Genomic DNA, 19,478 nt, shown 5'->3' on the forward strand with positions numbered 1-19,478 from the left:
CCACCACCTTTTATCTCAGCCCACCTGGCACACTAGCCTCATTCCTGAAGAAGGACTTATGCCCGAAACGTCGATTCTCCTGCTCCTCGGATGCTGCCTGGCCTGCTGCGCTTTTCCAGCAACACACTTTTCTACCCTTCCATTAAACAGAGAGGCTAAAAGTGCATGCAGTACTCCCAAAGCCTTGAACAACGCTGGCAAGACATCTTCGTTCCTGTACACCAGTCCCCTTGCATTAAAGGCCAACGTGCCCTTCACCTTCCTGATTGCTCACTGCATTCTGCAAATTATATTCCTGCAAAGCCTGCACAACCATGTCCAAGTTTCACTTTAAAGTTTCCCATCTTTTAAAATATATTTGGCTTTTCTACTTTACCGACCAAAGTGAATAAATCTACATCCTTGTCAAAAGCTGTTTATCTATGTTGTCAGTGTGTCATCTGCAACATAACATCCACACAGACCCACATCACAGCTTTTATTAAACAGTATGATGTTGGAAATGTGTTTTAAAACACCTGGAAATGGAGCTCTATGCTTGTATTTTTCTATTTGCAAGAGGAAACTGAATGCTTTCCTACCATAGAGTCATAGAGATGTACAGCAGAGAAACAGACCCTTCAGTCCAACTCATCCATGCTGACCAGATATCCTAAATTAATCTAGTCTCATTTGCCAGCACATGGCCCATATTCCTCTGAACCCATCCTATTCATATACCTATCCAGATGCCTTTTAAATGTTGTAATTGTACTAGCCTCCACCACTTCCTCTGTCAGCTCATTCCATACACGTACCACCCACTGCATGAAAAAGTAGCCCTTTAAATCCCTTTTAGGTCTTTCCTCTCTCACCTTAAACCTATGCCCTCTAGTTTTCCCCTACCCTAGGGAAAAGATCTTGTCTATTTATCCTATCCATACCCCTCTTGGTTTTGTAAACCTCTATAAGGTCACCCCCACAGCCTCCAAAGCTCCAGGGAAAACAGCCCCAGCCTATTCAGCCTCTCCATATAACTCAAACACTCCAACCCCAGCAACATCCTTGTAAATCTTTTCTGCACCCCTTCAAGTTTAACAACATTTCCTACCAGCGGGAGACCAGAACTGAAAGCTGCATTCTAGAAGTGGCCTAACCACCAACCTGTACAGCCACAACATGACATCTCAACTATTATAGGAGAAAGTGAGGACTGCAGATGCTGGAGATCACAGCTGAAAATGTGTTGCTGGAAAAGCGCAGCAGGTCAGGCAGCATCCAAGGAGCAGGAGAATCGACGTTTCGGGCATGAGCCCTTCTTCAGGAATGAAGAAGGGCATTCCTGAAGAAGGGCTTATGCCCGAAACATCAATTCTCCTGTTCCTTGGATGCTGCCTGACCTACTGCGCTATCTCAACTATTATAGTCAATGAACGGACCAATAAAGGTAAGTGTGCCAAACTCCTTCTTCACATCCTGTTTACCTGTCACTCCACCTTCAAGGAGCTATGAACCTGCACCACGAGATCTCTTCATTCAGTAACACTCCCCGGGTCCCAGGATGAATGATAAATAGAAATTCAAACTCTATAAAGACACAATGAAATAGTCACAGGGAAATGCGAAAAGCATTGCTATAGAATTCTCTTCCCTGAGAGGTATGGGAATGTGGAAAATACAACATTAGAGCTGAGGCAGGAGTACATTTATATTTAAGGTTGTACCATGAGTTATGGATAGAAAACTAATAGCATATGGGGATAGATTGAGGTGAGGTTGTGTTGCATGCCTAACAAGGTGTTGGCCCCCAAGAGGTGGAAAGTTACTCTTGGCTTGTTAAAAACCGAAAGAACTGTGGATGCTGTAAATCAGAAACAAAAACAGAAATTGCTGGAAAAGCTCTGCAGGTCTGGCAGCACCTGTGGAGAGAAAGCAGGGTTAACGTTAACCATCAGTTCTGAGGAAGGGTCACTGGACCTGAAATATTAACCCTAATTTCTCTTCACAGATGCTGAGCTTTTCCAGGAAGTTCTGTTTTTGTTCCTGTTGGCATGTAGTTCCAAGCTGAGCTGTCAGCCTGGCCCACAATAATGCCATGATCTCCTGCCTTCCCATTCCAGGGTTACAGCCCCACTTCAACCCATCAGTAATTACTCACATTTAATTTGCCTTTTAGCTCTGGTGATAAATTGCTCCAGTACACCATCATGTAGTGGTCTCATCCCTAGACAAATAGCACAGGCTATTGCTCAACAGGATGTGCGTTCAAATCCTGTTATGACAGCAGGCAGAATTTAAATTGTATTAATGAAGCTGGAATATGCAAACTATTTACATTTAGGATAAAAGCCGTTCTGGTTCATTAATACTCCTTTACAGATGATAATCAGCCATCTTTACCTGGTCTGGCTAATATGTGATGGCCTTAAATGGACTGGAATGTCAATCAGTTCAACAGTAATTAGGGATGAGCAGATTTATTTTACTCAAGGTTAGAGTGGTGGTGGAAAAGTACAGCAGGTCAGGCAGCATCTGAGAATCCTGATGAAGGGCTTTTGCCCGAAACATCGATTCTCCTGCTCCTCAGATGTTGCCTGACCTGCTGTGCTTTTCTGGCACCACTCTAATCTTTACTCCAATCTCCAGCATCTGCAGTCCTCACTTTTGCCTAGTTGATTTTAACCTTACTGCGAATCCTCTTGCAAGGATGCCTACCTTGAAGAAGTTCTCCTAGTCTCTCTACAAAGGGTTCCTGATGATGGGCTTTTGCCCGGAACCTCGATTTTCCTGCTCCTCGGATGCTGCTGACCTGCTATGCTTTTCCAGCACCGCTCTAATCTTGACTCTGATTTCCACCATCTACAGTCCTCTGATTTATTTTACTGCTGATATTTCAAACTAATGCATTAATATTAAGCTTTTCTTTTGCAAATAATCCTCAGTAAAATAATTCCAGTGCAGATGTTCTTTGCACAGTGCATCAACACAAGAGTTACAAGAATTCACATGAACGATAGCAGAGATGTCAAAATTAATTTTTGGAATTAAAGCCATATGTTTCCAAAGGCAATAGCTACATCTAGTGTTAGAAAGCGGCACTGCAGGAAAGATGTGTTTGCATACAGTAGGATGAAGCTCTTTTGTAAGGTCAGGCAATATTTTAAATCTGCATAATACAAAATAATGTTGATACTGTATAGGCCTGAAATAGTAACCTTAGCTTTCTCTCCCAGAAGTGCTGCCAAGTGCTTCCAGTTTTTTTTCCATTTTTGTTCAGTCAACTTTATGATGACAAAGGCTACCAGGGAGAGCTCTAAACTGTATTTGCGTGGCTGTCCCTTACTACCAACACGGTCAGTCAAAGGTCTGAACAGTAGAAAGGTTTAAATCCAGTCTGCAATGATTACCTCCAAAATATTACCTCAAGGATGCTGTTACCATCTAAAATTGGACAGAGAGAGACAGAGAGTGAAGTGGAACAATGTCAGGAGCCTTCTGATACTTGTTCACATGTCAATCAAAGTCAGAAACACCAGCAATTGTCATCCATGAGGGTCCATCTGAAGACACCATGGATAACAGTCTGTTGGTTCTGAAGGGCAGTTTGAATACCTTGCTAACATCTCCCTGATTCCACCCTCGCTCACTTCAGACGTATGTATGGCCTGTTCTGAAATAATCATTATAAACCAGCTATTGCCCTACATTATGCTCAAGTGTGACACAAGCTGGCCTCTCAGTCTACGTCTTTGTTCCTTTCTGTCATTCACTCCCTATCCACGCTTTGATCTTCTCCAAGTTCCCACCTAACTTTGTTTAATTTAACTCTTTAGCTCCCCACTTTACCCGATGAACCCCAAGCCCTCACCAAACTTGGTTCGCACTGTGCCCATATCATGATAGTGGTGCTGACCCTCTCCTCTCTTGCAGTAGCCCTTGCCTTCCTGGGCCTCACAGTCTCACAACCTTTTACGTTAAGATACCCTCCTTCACAATTATTATCCCCTTTGTATCTCAGCATTCTGCCTCCAATCCTCCAATCCAGTAGCAGTGGTGGACTCTCCCTCTTTATGGGCATTTAAACGGGCATTGGATAGGCATATGGAGGATAGTGGGCTAGTGTAGGTTAGGTGGGCTTGGATCAGCGCAACATCGAGGGCCAAAGGGCCTGTACTGCGCTGTATTTTTCTATGTTCTATGTTCTCACAATTTACTTCCCTACCATAGAGGTGGCCTCTGACAGTCCCACGTAACCTCTTATAGACAGACCTCAGGACTAACTGCAGCTCATCTCACAGACTGACCTGGGATAAGGCCATTAGAAAGGGGAACAGGAGTAGGCCATTTGGCCTCTGCCAGCCTGCTGCACTATTCAATAGGGTCATGGCTGACCCGACACTCCTCACATTCACTTTCTCCCATTACCCTTGATTCCTGAACTGATTTAGAATCTATCTCAGCCTTAAATATACACAATGACCCTGCTCCTGCTGCTCTGTGTGACAAGGAGTTCCAAAGACTCATCACCCCCTGAAAAAAGAAATTCTTCCTCATCTCAGTCTTAAATTGGCATGCCCTTTATTCTGAGACTATACCCTCTGGTCCCAGACTTTCCCATGAGGAGAAACAACCTCTCAGCTTTTACTCTACCAAGCACCTTAAGAATCCTGTATGTTTCAGTGAGGGCACCTCTCAATCTTCTAAACTTCAGTGAGTCAAGTCCCAACCTATTTAGCCTTTGCTCATAAGACAACCCCTCCACACCAGGGTTCATATCAGTGAACGTTCTCTGAATTGCTTCTAATGAAATAATATCTTTCCTTAAATAAGGGGACCAAAACTGCACACAATACCAAGGCCCTGTATAACTGCAGCAAGACATCCTTACTCCAATACTCAAATCCTCTCGCTATGAATGACAGCATGCCATTAACGTCCCTCACCGCCTACTGCATCTGCAAGCCAACCTTCAGTGACTGTTCCACCATGACACTCAGGTCTCATTGCACCTTACCTTTCCCTAAACTGCTACCATTTGGATAATAATCTGCCTTCCTGTTTTTGCAACCAAAGTGAAGGGTTCAGAAAAGATTTACAAGTATGTTGCCAGGGTTGGAGGGTCTGAGCTAATGTGACAGGCTGAATAAGCTAGAGCTGTTTTCCCTGGAGTGTTGGAGGTTGAGGGGGTGACCTTATGGAGGTTTACAAAATCATGAGGGGCATGGATAGACAAAGTCTTTTTCCTGGGGGGGAGGGTCCAAAGCTAGAGGGCATAGGTTTAGGATGAGACGGGAAAGATTTGAAAGGGACCTGAGGGGCAAACTTTTCATGCAGAAGGTGGTACGTGTATGGAATGAGTTGCCAGAGGAAGTGGTGGAAGCTGGTACAATTACAACATTTAGAAGGCATCTGGACAGGAAGGGTTTGGAGGGATATGGGCCAAGTGCTGGCAAATGGGACTAGATTAATTTAGGATATCTGGTCAGTATGGACGAGTTGGACTGAAGGGTGTGTTTCCATATTGTACATCTTTATGACTCAATGTAATGTGAAACTGTCGCTGTAAATAAAGTAGTCTGACAGTAACATTGCAATGAAAGGCTTCAATGAGCTTCAGAGTGCAGCGTTGAAATCTGAGCTGTATTATGTGTGAGTCGGAGACGTGCTCTGATGACACGATGAGGCTGGTTCTTGGACAATGTCAACCTTTGCAGAGAAAGCATGAAGGCGGTCACTATCCAAGGAGCATACGTTGAGAAATTGAGGGACATTGGCTGGGTTGGACTGCCACAGACAATGTCAGTAAGCATAGCCGCCAAGTCACTGCTCTGACTTTCATGTCAGGAATTGTCATTATCTAATTTCTCTCACTGCCTGGAGAGATAGCAAGCTGCACTGAACTGAGGCGAGGTTAGGTATTAATGAGAAGTTACTGCATACTAATAGGCCCCTTGTCACTTATTAGTGAAATTCTCGTCTAGCTGTTAAAATTTTACACCCAAGGTCAGACTTTGTGTTCTTCAGCATCAAGAATCACATATTTTAGATCCTGCTGTATTCTCTGAACTGACTCACCGTTGCCCATCTTGGTCAGTGCCTGAGGAAATTCCACTGATTGGTGGAATCTTACATAATGGGTTAAATGGCCAAATTCTGCTCCATCCTAAACTATTTAGAATCAACTTTTTCAACCATGTTGGGACAGAACTGGTAAAGATCGGGCTTGAACCCAGAGTATCTAGCCCAGGAAATAATGGCATCATCACTGCATTACAGTAGTTCCTCCTGTATACTATGTAATTCAATGTTAAAGACAGATCACAATGTAAAAAGCCATGATGTGGAGGAGCCGGCATTGGACTGGGGCGGATAAAGTTAAAAATCCCACAACACCAGATTGTAATCCAACAGGTTTATTTGGAGGCACTAGCTTTTGGAGCGCAGCTTCTTCAACAGGTGATTGTGAAGCAGGACCATAAGGCACAGAACTTATAGCAAAAGATTACAGTGATACAATGATACATTGAACAAACCTGAACAGACTAGGTTTGTTCAATGTATCATTGTAGCACTGTAATCTTTTGCTATAAAATTCTGTGTCATGTGGTCCTGCTCTACATCCTGTCCTGTTCTTCATCAGCCATCTGATGAAGAAGCAGCATTTTGAAAACTAGTGCCTCCTAATAAACATGTTGGACTATAACTTGGTGTTGTGTGATTTTTTAACAATGTAAAAAGCATCTGTCCCACTAGATGGCAACAAAGCAGCAACTTCACCACCTGATTTCCTGGTACAGCCCGACAACATTCGTTGTTTAATATTTAATTTAATTGCATTGTAACATTTTCATGTAACAATCAAATTTCTTTCCTATAATGTTACAAGTCCAGCTCATGAGGTACAACATCTCAGGATAAATCCTCAGGACCTGATCAGGTGTACCCTAGAACTCTGTGAAAATCTAGGGAACTGATTGTTGGGCCTCTTATTGAGATATTTGTATCATCGATAGTCACGGGTGAGGTGCTGGAAGACTGGAGGTTGGCTAATGTGGTGCCACTGTTTAAGTAAGGTGGTAAGGACAAGCCAGGGAACTATAGACCAGTGAGCCTGATGACGGTGGTGGGCAAGTTGTTGGAGGGAATCCTGAGGGACAGGAGGTACATGTGTTTGGAAAGGCAAGGACTGATTAGGGATACGAGCTGAAAATGTGTTGCTGGAAAAGCGCAGCAGGTCAGGCAGCATCCAGGGAACAGGAGAATCGACGTTTCGGGCATAAGCCCTTCTTCAGGATTCCTGAAGAAGGGCTTATGCCCGAAACGTCGATTCTCCTGTTCCCTGGATGCTGCCTGACCTGCTGTGCTTTTCCAGCAACACATTTTCAGCTCTGATCTCCAGCATCTGCAGACCTCACTTTCTCCTCACTGATTAGGGATAGTCAACATGGCTTTATGTGTGGGAAATCATGTCTCACAAACTTGGGAGAGTTTTTTGAAGAAGTTACAAAGAGGATTGATGTATTTATGTAGCACCTTGTATGGCCACAGGACACTTCAGCCACACTTTTGAAATGAAAACATGAAATTTCTGGAGCAACTGAATTGTTCTGGCAGCATCCATGGAGAGAGAGAGAGAGAGAGAGAGTTAACATTTCAGGTCCAGTGACCCTTTTTCAGAACTGGAATACACATTTGAAGTTTAGTTATTGTTGTCATATAGGAAATACAGTAGGTAGTTTGCACACAATAAAGGGATAAATATTGGTCACGACACATCAGATCAGAAACATCTTCATTGTAAAACTCAACCTCGTTTTCAAATCTTTTCATGGAATTTCCCTTCCCTAACCCTGTCATAAAAACCTCCAAAATACCTCTGTTTTGCTAATTCTGGACTTTTTACATCCCCAATTTTAATATCTCCTGTATAATAAAACAAAGAACTGTGATGCTGGAAATCTGAAATGAAAGCAGAAATTGCTGGAGAAACTCAACAGGTCTGACAGGAACTGTGGAGAGAAAGCAAAGTTAACATTTCAAGTTCAATTTGAATTCAATAAAAATCCGGGATTAAGAGTCTAATGATGACCATGAAACAATTGTCAACTGTCGGAAAACCCATCTCATTCACTAGGAGTGGATTTTACGAAAGGAAACCGGCCATGCTTACCCGGTCTAACCTACATGTGAAATATATGGTTGACTCTCAACTGACCCCTGGGCAATTAGGGATGGGCAATAAATACTGGCCTGGTTATCGATGTCCATGTGCCGTGAATGAATAAGAAAAAAAAATCCAGTGACCGTTCTTCAGAACTGATATAACTAGGAAAAGGTATTTATACTGAAGATACGGGGTGAAGGAAGGGGTGGGGCATGGGGAGTGAGTCGATAGGTAGAGATGGAACCCAGAGAAAGAGAACAATGAGTGGACAGATAAAAGGGATGGATGATTGTCAGCCCGGGAGAAAGAAGAGCCGCTAATGGGGACCATACAAAGGTGAAAATGGGTTGGCTGTGCTGAAACCAGCCAGTGTCATGATAGTGCCTGGGCTCTGGGGGTAGGTCAAGGACAAAGACAGAGGAGTTCAGATTAATCTCCATCGGGTTCCGTTCTAATGATGCTGTGTTCTACGAGAGGGCCTCAGAGTCGTCCAGTTTTTCCCTGTCACCATGGTTGTCAGGACCCTTAGTTGTATCCAACTCATTTCCCTCACTTCTGCTCTCACCCCTCCCACATTACCAATAGAGTCCGCCCCCCCTCCCCACAATCCTCAATTTCCACCCCACCAGCATCCACATCTAAAAGATCATAAGCCTCCAGTGGATGCCACCACCAGACTCATATTCCTCTCAGCTGCCTTGTCAGCATTTTGCAGGATGCCCATTCCCTCTGGGACACCTTGGTCCATTCCTCCTCCATTCCCAACACCGCCCCACACCCCCTTCCTATGCAATCGCTGCAGGTGAAACATCAGTCCATCTTTCTCCTCCCTCCTGACTATCCAAGGTCCGGACACACATTCCAGGTGAAGCAGTGATTTACCTACATTTCACTCAATCTAGTCTACTGTGTTCACTGCTCACCATGTGGTCTGCTCTACACCGGGGAGATGAAGCACTGAGTGGGCGACCACTTTGCAGGTCACCTACGCTGTGTCTCTGAGCTTCCTATTGCCTGCCACTTCAACAAACCACCCTGTTCCCTGGCCACCATCTCTGTCTCTGGCTTGCTGTAGTGCTATAGTGAAGCTTAGCCCAAACTGGAACAACAGCGTCTCATTTTATACTTGGGGACCCTGCAGCCTTCAGGACTCAACATTGAGTTCAATAAGTTCAGGGCCTGAATCCCATCTCTGTCTATCCGCTCACTCCTTCCCCAGCCCACCCTCAGCATAAAGACCACCTTTTCCTGAGCAATATCAGTTCTGAAGAAGGGTCACTTGACTCAAAACTTTGCTTTCTCTTCAGACTGTCTGAGTTTTTCTTTCTGTTTTTGTTTTAATTGTTACATCCTAAGCCTTCAGTTGCCCAGACCCTAGACTCTGGGATTCTCTTCTATAAAACCCTCCATTTCGCTTCCTCCCTTCCTTTCTTCAAGCCACACCTCAAAACCCCATCTCTTTCAACATGCTTTTGATCATCTAACCAATTCTGAGGTGTCTATATTTCAAGGTGTTCCAGTGGTTAGAGATAAAAAAAAATGCAGATGCTGGAATCCAAAGTAGACAGGCAGGAGGCTGGAAGAACACAGCAAGCCAGTCAGCATCAGGAGGTGGAGAAGTCGATGTTTTGGGTTGTTTTATTATGTGACAAATGTAAATGTAGACTGTTGGTGTGAGGACGGCTGAAAACATAGCCTTGTTCTTTCTTCAAAATAGCATCAAGTTCATCTTTTACACTGACCTGCAAGGGCAGAGAAAGCCTTGATTTAACTTCTCATCAGAAAGATAAGGTCACCCACAGTGCAGCACTCCCTCGGTGCAACCTTGCAATGTTCTTTTAGATGTTTGTGCTCAAGTTTCAGGAGGGGCATTAAAACCCACAAATTCCAGACACATGCTGCTACCTATCGTACAATGTCCTGGTATTTGAGGGTTGGTTAGCTTTGATGGCTGGTTTGCAATACAGAGTAAGACTGACACCATGGGTTTGATATTTCCACCAGCTGAGGTTACCATGAATGGCTCTCCTTCTCTACCTTCACCTGAGGGTGTGGTGACCCTCACATTAAACCACCAGCAGTCATATCTCTCTCTCACACACATGAGAGAAAAGACCATGGCAACTCCCTTTTATTCTGCTTTGATGCTTCACACTGCCACCACCTGGTCTGGAGGTGCTAAATGGAATCCAACTTGTTGCTCACCACATGCATGATGCAGTGCCTGGATATAAATGGCTTGTGGTTGGGGAAGAGACTGAACTCCGTCTATACTTTTTGCTGCCTTGGGAAGACAGTCAACATAATCAAAGACTGCTTCCACTCCGGTTATAATCTCTTCCACCCTCTTCCGTCGGGCCAGAGATACAAAAGTTTAAACACACGTATCAACAGAATCAATAACAGCTTCTTCCCCTCTGTTATTAGACTTCTAAATGGGCATCTCAAATTTTAAACATAATGTCATCTCACTCTTTGTGTACCTTCTCTGCAACCATAACATTGTATTCCTAGCTCTGTTCTATTAGATTAGACTAGATTCCCTACAGTGTGGAAACAGGTCCTTCGGCCCAACTAGTCCACACAGACCCTCCAAAGAGTAACCCACCCAGATCCATTCCCCCTAACTAATGCACCTAACTCTATGGGCAACTTAGCGTGACCAATTCACCTAACCTGCACATCTTTGGACTGTGAGAGGAAACCCACGCAGATACAGGGAGAATGTGCAAACTCCACACAGACAGTCACCCGAGGCTGGAATCGAACCCAGATCCCTGGGTGTTACCCTAATGTATTTTGGAAAGCATTCATCATAGCTTCACCACTTAAATACAGTACGTAAATTATGATCTGCCTGCACTGCTCACAAAACAAAACTTTTCACTGTACCCAGATACATGTGGCAATAATAATAAATAATAAATCCTCATTCCTGTGAGTATCTAAGAGACTCTGTAGTAGTCTGTAGTGGAGGAGGAACCACAAATGACTCTCAGCGGAAGAGGTTCTTGTTTTTCCAAACACTTGATTATAGTTGTTGCAATCACCATTACTGAGATGAGTTTTATATTCCCAGTGTTAAATCCACCATTTGCCTGGTAGGGATTTAAACCAGAGCATTTTTTTTATTCATTCATGGGATGGTGCTGTCACTGACTAGGTCAAAAAAAGGACTGCAGATGCTGGAAACCAGAGTCTAGATTAGAGTGATGCTGGAAAAGCACAGCAGGTCAGGCAGCATCCGAGGAGCAGGAAAATCGACGTTTCGGGCAAATGATTCCTGATGAAGGGCTTTTGCCCGAAACGTCGATTTTCCTGCTCCTCGGATGCGGCCTGACCTGCTGTGCTTTTCCAGCATCACTCTAATCTAGACCCTGTCACTGACTAGGCCAGCATTTATTGCCCACCCTTCATTATTTAGAGTCAACCACATTGCTGTGGGTCTGGAGTCACATATAGGCCAGACCAGGTGAGGATGGCAGATTTCCATCCCTCAAAGCCATTAGGGAGCCAGATGGGTTTTTCCAACAATTGACAATGGTTTCATGGTCACTATTAGACTCTTTAATCTAGATTTTCTTTTAAATTGAGTTCAATCTGCCATGGCAGGATTTGAACTTGGGTCCCCAGAACATTACCTGGGTCTCTGGATTAATAAGTTCTAGCAATAATATCACTAGGCCATGGCTTCCCTGAACTAATCCATTGCTCCTTCACCACCATTTCCCATTGTTGCTGTCCATGACAAATCACTGCTGCTACGTACTGTATTTAAGTGGTGAAGCTATGATGAATGCTTTCCATTTCCTGAAATATTAGCAAGTTACTGAGGTAAAGATGGCAAGTAAAGCACATCTTGCTGTTTTTGTAACATGCTAAGAACTGTCAAGTCTCCCACAGGAATAATCATTAAGAAGAGAAGGAACAAGTTGCCTTTGAGCTTCACACCTCACACATTAGAATAATTCAGAGGACTTTAGAGGATGATGTTGGGGTTGGGAATCAGGAGGGATTAAAATGAGGAGCAGAAGGCAGTATGAAGGAGGTAGGTTCTCAAGAGGCATTTGAAGGAAGGCAGTGACATGGTTGGGCAGGGACAGAGCAGTTAAGCATGAACAAGAGACATCAGGAGCAGAGTGTGAACACAGATGGGACGTGGAGCAATGTGAGACAGCAGTGTATGAGCAATGAAGGCATGTGGGCAAAGAAGCAACCATCTGCTAGTAGCAGAATGATCTGTTTCACTCTCTGTGAGAAGATTGCTGACCTTCTGGGTTTTAATCAGGGCAGATAAATGAAAACCAGGCGTCAAAAGCTCCAGCATTTTCTTCGGCTCTTCGGTTCTCATAAGGTGAGGCGTGGAGGGTTCACTTGTCTGCCCACTGTAACATCAGCAAAGTGCCATTGATACTCAGGGTAAATAGCATAAACTCCCTGCAAAGCAAAAGGTAGGAGGAACTTGCATTAATAAGTGGTTTTTCTCAGGACATCCCATAGTACTTGGCACACAGCAACATACTTTGAAGTATTGTACTTGCTGGTGTAATGCAGGAGGAATGAATGTTTACACAGCAAACTCCCACAAACATTAAAGTGGTTAGGAAGAACATTGGAACAAGAGTAGGCCAATCTGTCCATTGAGCCTACCCATCATTCAACATGATTAAATCTGATCAAGCACTTCAATATCTTTGGCCCACCCCATCCCCATAACCTCATATACTACTGATAATCAGAAATCTATCAATTTATCTACCTTAAACATACTCAAAGACTGAGCTTCCACAAACCTCTGTAGAAGACAATTCCAACAGTTCACAATGCTCTGAGTAAAGTGACTAAATTGTTTGAAGGATTAATATTGACCAGAACGGAAGATATTGAGTTTAATACCTCCAGCACCGAGGGTTGACCATATAACTATAAAGTAAGCTGTTATTTCCCGAAGATAGTGAGGGAGATCCATGAAATTCAGAGGTGCCTCTGTCCACCTTGGCCAATACCCAAAAAAAAAAGAGTTGGGGGAATGGGGGGGGGGGGGTGATGAGGGCATGGGAGATGACTATGGCCCTCCTTCCTGGGATTGACTATGAGATAACACTTCCTGCCGACACAAACAGAAGCCATGTCAATTCAAAATGTTTCATCTTATGCAAAGCTTTTTGAGAGATATTAGAAGATTCTGTATAAATGCAAAACAAAAACTTTTCAAATGATGGAGATTTGAAATAGAAGTGGGAAACAGGCTTTGTCAGCTTGTGTCAAAGGAGAAAAGACATATTACTGATATGAAACCTTCACCAGAATTGTAACATTAACTAGTGCTTTTCTCTCAGATTATTGGATGACCCACTCGGAATTTACCACAGTTTCTAAAAAGAGAAGCAGGCCATTCAGCCCCTGATGCCTGTTCTAGCTCATAGCTAGATACCTGTATCTCAACTCATTTCTCTAACATTGCTTCTGTAGTAAGATGAGGTCTATACTCTTGTAAGTTAATATGAAAAAGCTTTGTTAAACATAACTGTATGTCAGGGAAGTTAAAGGAGGTCAACTTCAAAAACCCCATAGACACAGGCTCCAGCTCCATGTAATCTGACACCTTGGTGACAAAGCTCCTTTTGCATGAGCTCAGTATGTTTTTCTTGCAGCGAAGTTATAATTAACCCTTTACACTACATCTGGCTTCCATAACAACTGTCAACAAGTCTCACTTCTGAAACTTTCAATTAACCCAGCAGCTTCTACATGGTGGAAGTTCTAGATTTCCACCACACTGGTGTAAAAGGGGCTTCTTATCATCAAACCCATATCCCCACAACCACCGTCAATGAGCCTCACTTCATTTTAAGGTAATGACCCTCCTCCTGCTCCCCCCCCCCACCCCCACCCCTTGCTTTAGACTTCAACAGCCAACCCAGTGATTGTAGTTTCTGTTTATCCATCCTATCAAATCCTTCATTCATTTAATCATCAATTCAGATCATGTAGGGGAGCAAATATTAACTGGAGTTCGAATCTCATACAAATGTCTGAGATAAAAGTCAGTGAGGATTCTGCATGAAATTAAATAATTTTGAGTCATTTCATTCCAGGCAGACACAGTTCTGCAAAAGCAGCTTTAAACCTCAAAGATGAAGGATATGATGGATGGTCAAATATTACACTGGGGAGGCTTTTTTTTAAGGGGGGGGTTTGAAACAAGTGATTGGAGGTTATATTAAGGAAGCTTTACTCAGTCAGTTGCCATACTACCATCAAGTATAAGAGCTTGACACGTGAAATAAATCCAATTCACTTGATGGAAGGCAAAGATTATGTTCATCCACTCAGAAGCATTGTGAACTGCAGGGACAGTGCAGAATTTCAAAGGGATGTGGACATGTTGCTGGATAGGTTACTAATGAAGTTCATTGTGGAGAAGAGTGAAGTAATATACTTTGGAAGGAAGAACATGGAGGGACAATATAAACTAAAAGAGTACAATTCCAAAGGGGGTGCAGGACCTGGGTGTATATATGTAAAAGCCATTAAAGGTGGCAGGACAGGTTGAGAGAGAAGTTAATAAAATATTCCAGCTTTGATTAATAGGAGTACAGAGTATAGTGCATAACTGAACATGTATATAACTAGTTCAGTCTAAGCTGGAATATAATGATGTAAGGTTCGAGGCCCCACACCATGGGATGGATGTGAACGCATGGAAGAGAGTGCAGAAGATAAATGCAAAGATGGTTCTGGGATGAAAAGCATCATACGAGAGTAAAATAGAGAAGTTAGGACAGTTTGCCTTGGAGAGAAGACTAAGAAGAGATTTCTGATAGAAATTTTCAAAACCATGAGAGGCCTGGTCAGAGTAAACAGTGAGAAAGTATTGCATAGTTGAGAAAGCCATGATGTGGAGATGTTGGTGTTGGACTGGGGTGGAAAAAGTCACAAGTCACACAACACCAGGTTATAATCGAAAAGTATGGCGTTGAAAAAGCACAGCAGGTCAGGTAGCATCTGAGGAGCAGGAGAGTCGACGTTTCGGGTATAAGCCCTTCATCAGCAAAATTCTCCTGCTCCTCAGTTGTTGCCTGACCAGGCTGTGCTTTTCCAGTGCCACACATTTTGACTCTGATCTGCAATCCTTACTTTCTCCGAGACACCAGGTTATAGTCCAACAGGTTTGTTTGAAATCCCAAGCTTTCAGGGTGGTGTTCCTTCATCGGGTGAAGTCCCTCCAAAAGCTTGTGATTCCAAATAAAGCTGTTGGACTATAACCTGGTGTCATGTGACTTCTGTACTTGAGAAAGGATTGAGGACAAAAGGGTACATATTTAAGACTCTTAGTAAAAGAACTAAGAGTGATATGAGAAATAACTTTTTCAACCAGTGAGTGGTTAGGGTCTGGAATGCATGTCTGCGAGTATTTTGGAGGTAGGTTCATCTGAGGCATTCAAAAGATGATTATTCTAACAGGAAGACTGTGAGAGTCTGGGGAGGAACCAGAAGAATGGCACAGTGTGAATTAGCTCATTGCAGGGAGCTGGCACATGGGCTGAATAACTTCCTTCTGTGCTGTAACAATTTTGTGAGTCATGTGTTAACGTATGCTTTTCTTGTCAGTTTGATCTGAGTGTTGGTGGATTCACAGTTGCAAATACATTAAATCTGTGCACATTCATTTGCATGCAATTAATTAACTGCTGTGTAATTTTATCACCAATGGGTTTCAGTGAGCACCCCAGTTTTAGGAAGAAATTAAGTTCGAGCAATTGCGTAGACTCTCAAATCCATGTTGATGTACAATAGACACAGCACAAAAGTCACTGGAAAACTTCCCAGTCTCAATTATGTTTCCACATGTGGGGCAGGCTCTAGTTGGGATTGGCTGCTTAATCTTGAAGCACATTTGAGATCATTCAAATTCCAATCACAGATTGAATGAAGTCTTGTTTTATTCCGGTCGTGGGAGCCAAATATAGTCCCTCTGGAATAAATGGGTATCTCTTTCACACGTACCAAGTATCAGTGTAGGTATTTTTAATCAAGCTTCTCATAGGTGTTCTGACTTGCCTCGAGACCACAAAGGACTTGAAGCTAGATCTCCTGTCTCAGGGGTAAGGACACAACCACTACACAGCAAGTGCCCCTTCCAAGCATCAGCGTATGACCCCTTTTACTACTTAATGCTGATTTGTTATTATAGTCAGACTTTAGTCAGGCATTATCAGTGTCATAGCAAATTCAGGATAGTAGATTTAATTCTAATGGCATTTGCTTATACCCAATGACTAGACAAAAGAGATATTATGACTCTAATGATGGTAACTCAGGTTTGTAACAGAGCTCCAATTGCTTTCTACAACATCCACTTACACAGGATATCATTTGGTCCCAGATAAGATTAATTATGGGGAATCCTCTGCCTACGTTAATTGGTGCTCCAGATTATCCAAGTGTTTGATGCTTCAAGATTGGACAATTTCTCACACAATAGGTAGCTTTGTTCTGCTTACTTTGTGCAGTTGCAAGGGGGCCCACTGAAGACTGTGCACATATTATAGACAAATGCTTTTGGTTTAGCTTTTAAGCCGAGCAAAGGACTGTTGCAGGAATTGTAGCCTGGTCAGCTCACTGGGCTGGCTCTCCAAAGGCAAAAGACCACCTGGGTAAGTGTATCGGGGGGCTGCGCAATAAATTAATACCTTCAACATGAGAGCAAAAATGAAAAGAATTGTGTGGGGAAAGAAAGGAAAGGTGATTCATTCTACCAACCTCTATCTAGTATTTAAGCTTAGTTTACCATTTATAGCTCCCCCCAGCCTAATTTGTGCTGTTATTTGGACAATTAAGTGACATGAGGTTAGTGCAGTAGGTTGGGTCTCATGCAAATGACCAACCATGACCTTGTTAAATGTTGTCCACCTCCCTGAGAGAGCAGGCAGGGGTTCAGCTCAAGATCTCATTCAGAAAGTAGAACAGCCTCAATACTACACTGCGATGTCAACCTTACTGCTGTACTTATTCTCACCAGCAGGGGACTTGAACCTACAACAATCAGAGTCAAAGGTAAGAGCACTACCAACCACCAACAGTTAATCGTTCATGATCCTATTGAATAGCAGAGAAAGCTCAAAGAGCCAAATGGCCTCCTCCTGAAGCAATTAGTAATGTTCAAAGGCTAATCAAGGGATCTGTTCTGCTGGTTCAACCAAGGGCAGTTCACTTGGTGCAATGGTAGTTTCCTTACTCCTGGACCAGGAGGCCTGGGTCCAAGTCCCACCTGCTCTAGGGGTGTGTAATAACATCTCTGAACAGGTGGATTAGAAAAAAAAATGGGTTGAATAAAACAAATTAAGGGCAGTTTACTCTGCACTCTGAAGGTCATAATGGGAACTTTCCTGGTGTGTACAGATTCACAGCATAACTAGTCACGAAGGCAAAGCCACTAATGAAGGGGTGAAGTTAAGGGGATTGCCAAAAGTTTCTGAAAGATTATGGGAGATACACTGAACAAAGGAAAAAATGATGACTAGAGTTAAGGTACAAAACCACCATTTATCAATTATATTATTTTTCAATCCCATAAAACTGTCCTTTTACACAATTAATATAAACAATTCAATTTCCATTATTTACATGCTGTGAAGGAATAGACAATTTCAAAAATATTAACTTGCTTAATTAAGGTTCAAAACATTTTTTAAAAAAGTGTGGTAATAATATACAATACTACAACCTTTAAGCTTGAATTGTTCTTCAACTACACATTATTGACATGACAGTGATGCTCAATTCCTCATATTTTCAGTAGTGTTTATTGTAAAGAGAGTACTATTTTGTGTCCCTACTGCAATATTTACAATAAATACCCGATGTTAAGGCAGATTACCAAATGGGAAAGTCAAGTCTGTAAGTTTTAAGGACTAGTTTAAAGGAGCTGAGATATGTCGAGAGTCAGAGATTTAAGCATGTTTTTGAGTTTAGGATTCGGTACTGTGGCTTATAGAGTCATAGAGATGCACTTCACAGAAACAAACCCTTTGGTCCAACTCATCCATGCCAACCAGATTGGTGGTTAAAGTGCCTACTTGGCAAACAGAGGGTGTTGGGTTCAAATCCCAGTGTGTATATGTTTAAGCACAGTGGTAGTGTCCTTACCCCAGGACTGGAAGGCCCAATTTTAAGTCTCACCTGCTCCAGAGCTGTATAATAACATGTTTGAACAGGTTGGTGAGGAAAAAAGAAGGGATGCTAGCAGTGGTAGAGTGATTAGCCATGGGAAATGCAGGGTAGGGGAATGGATCTGAATGGGATGTTCTTTGGAAGCTTGGTGTGGACTCAATTGGTCGAGTGACCTGTTCTCACACTGTAGGAATTCTAATCGGGGCCGATTAGGATGGAATTGGAATATTTATATATCTCCAAGCATTATAGGGGTGGAAGAGATTACAGAGATGGGGAGGGAATGAAACACAAAGAGATTCAAAAGTTGGGGTAAAAATTTTGAAATTGAGGCATTTGTTAAATTACATCGAACCAACAATGATCAGTAGCACAGGGGTAATGAATGAATGGGACTTTGTGAGCATCAAGACACATGCAGTAAGGTTTTAGATGATCTTTTGTGCTGTTATCCCTCGTCTTCTTTCCAACTGCCTTCTGCATAGAACTCAGTTGTTCTGTGCTTGATTACTTGAGTCTGCTTGCTGTCAATGCTCACTGAACTTGATTAGTTGAGACTGAGTATGAACTCAGGGAAAAGTAAACACAACTGTAAAATGAACGAGAACCCATATCTGAAACATGCAGTAAATGTTTTAAAGCTGTGAATAAAGCCTGTTACATGCATGGAAACTAGGACCATCTCTACATACATTTGAGATATAAAATTTACAACATTCTGCTACCTTACCCAATACAACATTCCTTTCATAATGAGTGTAGACCATGATTACGGCCATATTCCAGATCCTACCTTGCTATTCTGTTGCTTCCCTTAAACTGGATTGGAGTCAGTCCATGTGTCCCAGGGATAAATCTAGTGAACTTTTGCTGGACTACCTCAATACCAGTTTACAAAAGGTCAGTGAAGATAAAGCAAACAGGACCTGGCATGGGTGCAGGCTAAAACTTACAGATATCATAAGCTCTATCTCAGGATGACAGTTCCTAGGGCATTCGGCCATTTCCTCAAATTCTGATCCTTTCTTTTGTGATTGAAAATCTCCATCAAAAATGGTTCAAAACCCCTACCCTCACTAGTTAGAATTGTGATACAGATGGGGGTTGAAACTTTATTGCTGGAACAGCACAGCAGGTCAGGCAGCATCCAGGGAACAGG

General features: G+C 42.8%; 1 protein-coding gene across 2 annotated transcripts in view; it reads left to right on the forward strand.

The window, feature by feature from the left end:
- LOC122565389 overlaps positions 1-19,478 on the forward strand; it is a 130,127-nt gene that overhangs the window by 42,132 nt on the left and 68,517 nt on the right. Inside the window, exon 1 of one of the 2 annotated variants that reach the window (XM_043721326.1) lies at positions 17,180-17,203. The exons of the other annotated variant lie outside the window; for it this stretch is intronic. The gene's annotated coding sequence lies outside the window, so the exon portion shown is untranslated. Of the gene's footprint in view, positions 1-17,179; positions 17,204-19,478 lie in introns of those variants that run through there. 2 annotated transcript variants of the gene reach the window in all.

The sequence above is a fragment of the Chiloscyllium plagiosum genome, chromosome 31 (genome assembly GCF_004010195.1).
Source record: "Chiloscyllium plagiosum isolate BGI_BamShark_2017 chromosome 31, ASM401019v2, whole genome shotgun sequence".
Classification (NCBI taxonomy): domain Eukaryota; kingdom Metazoa; phylum Chordata; class Chondrichthyes; order Orectolobiformes; family Hemiscylliidae; genus Chiloscyllium; species Chiloscyllium plagiosum.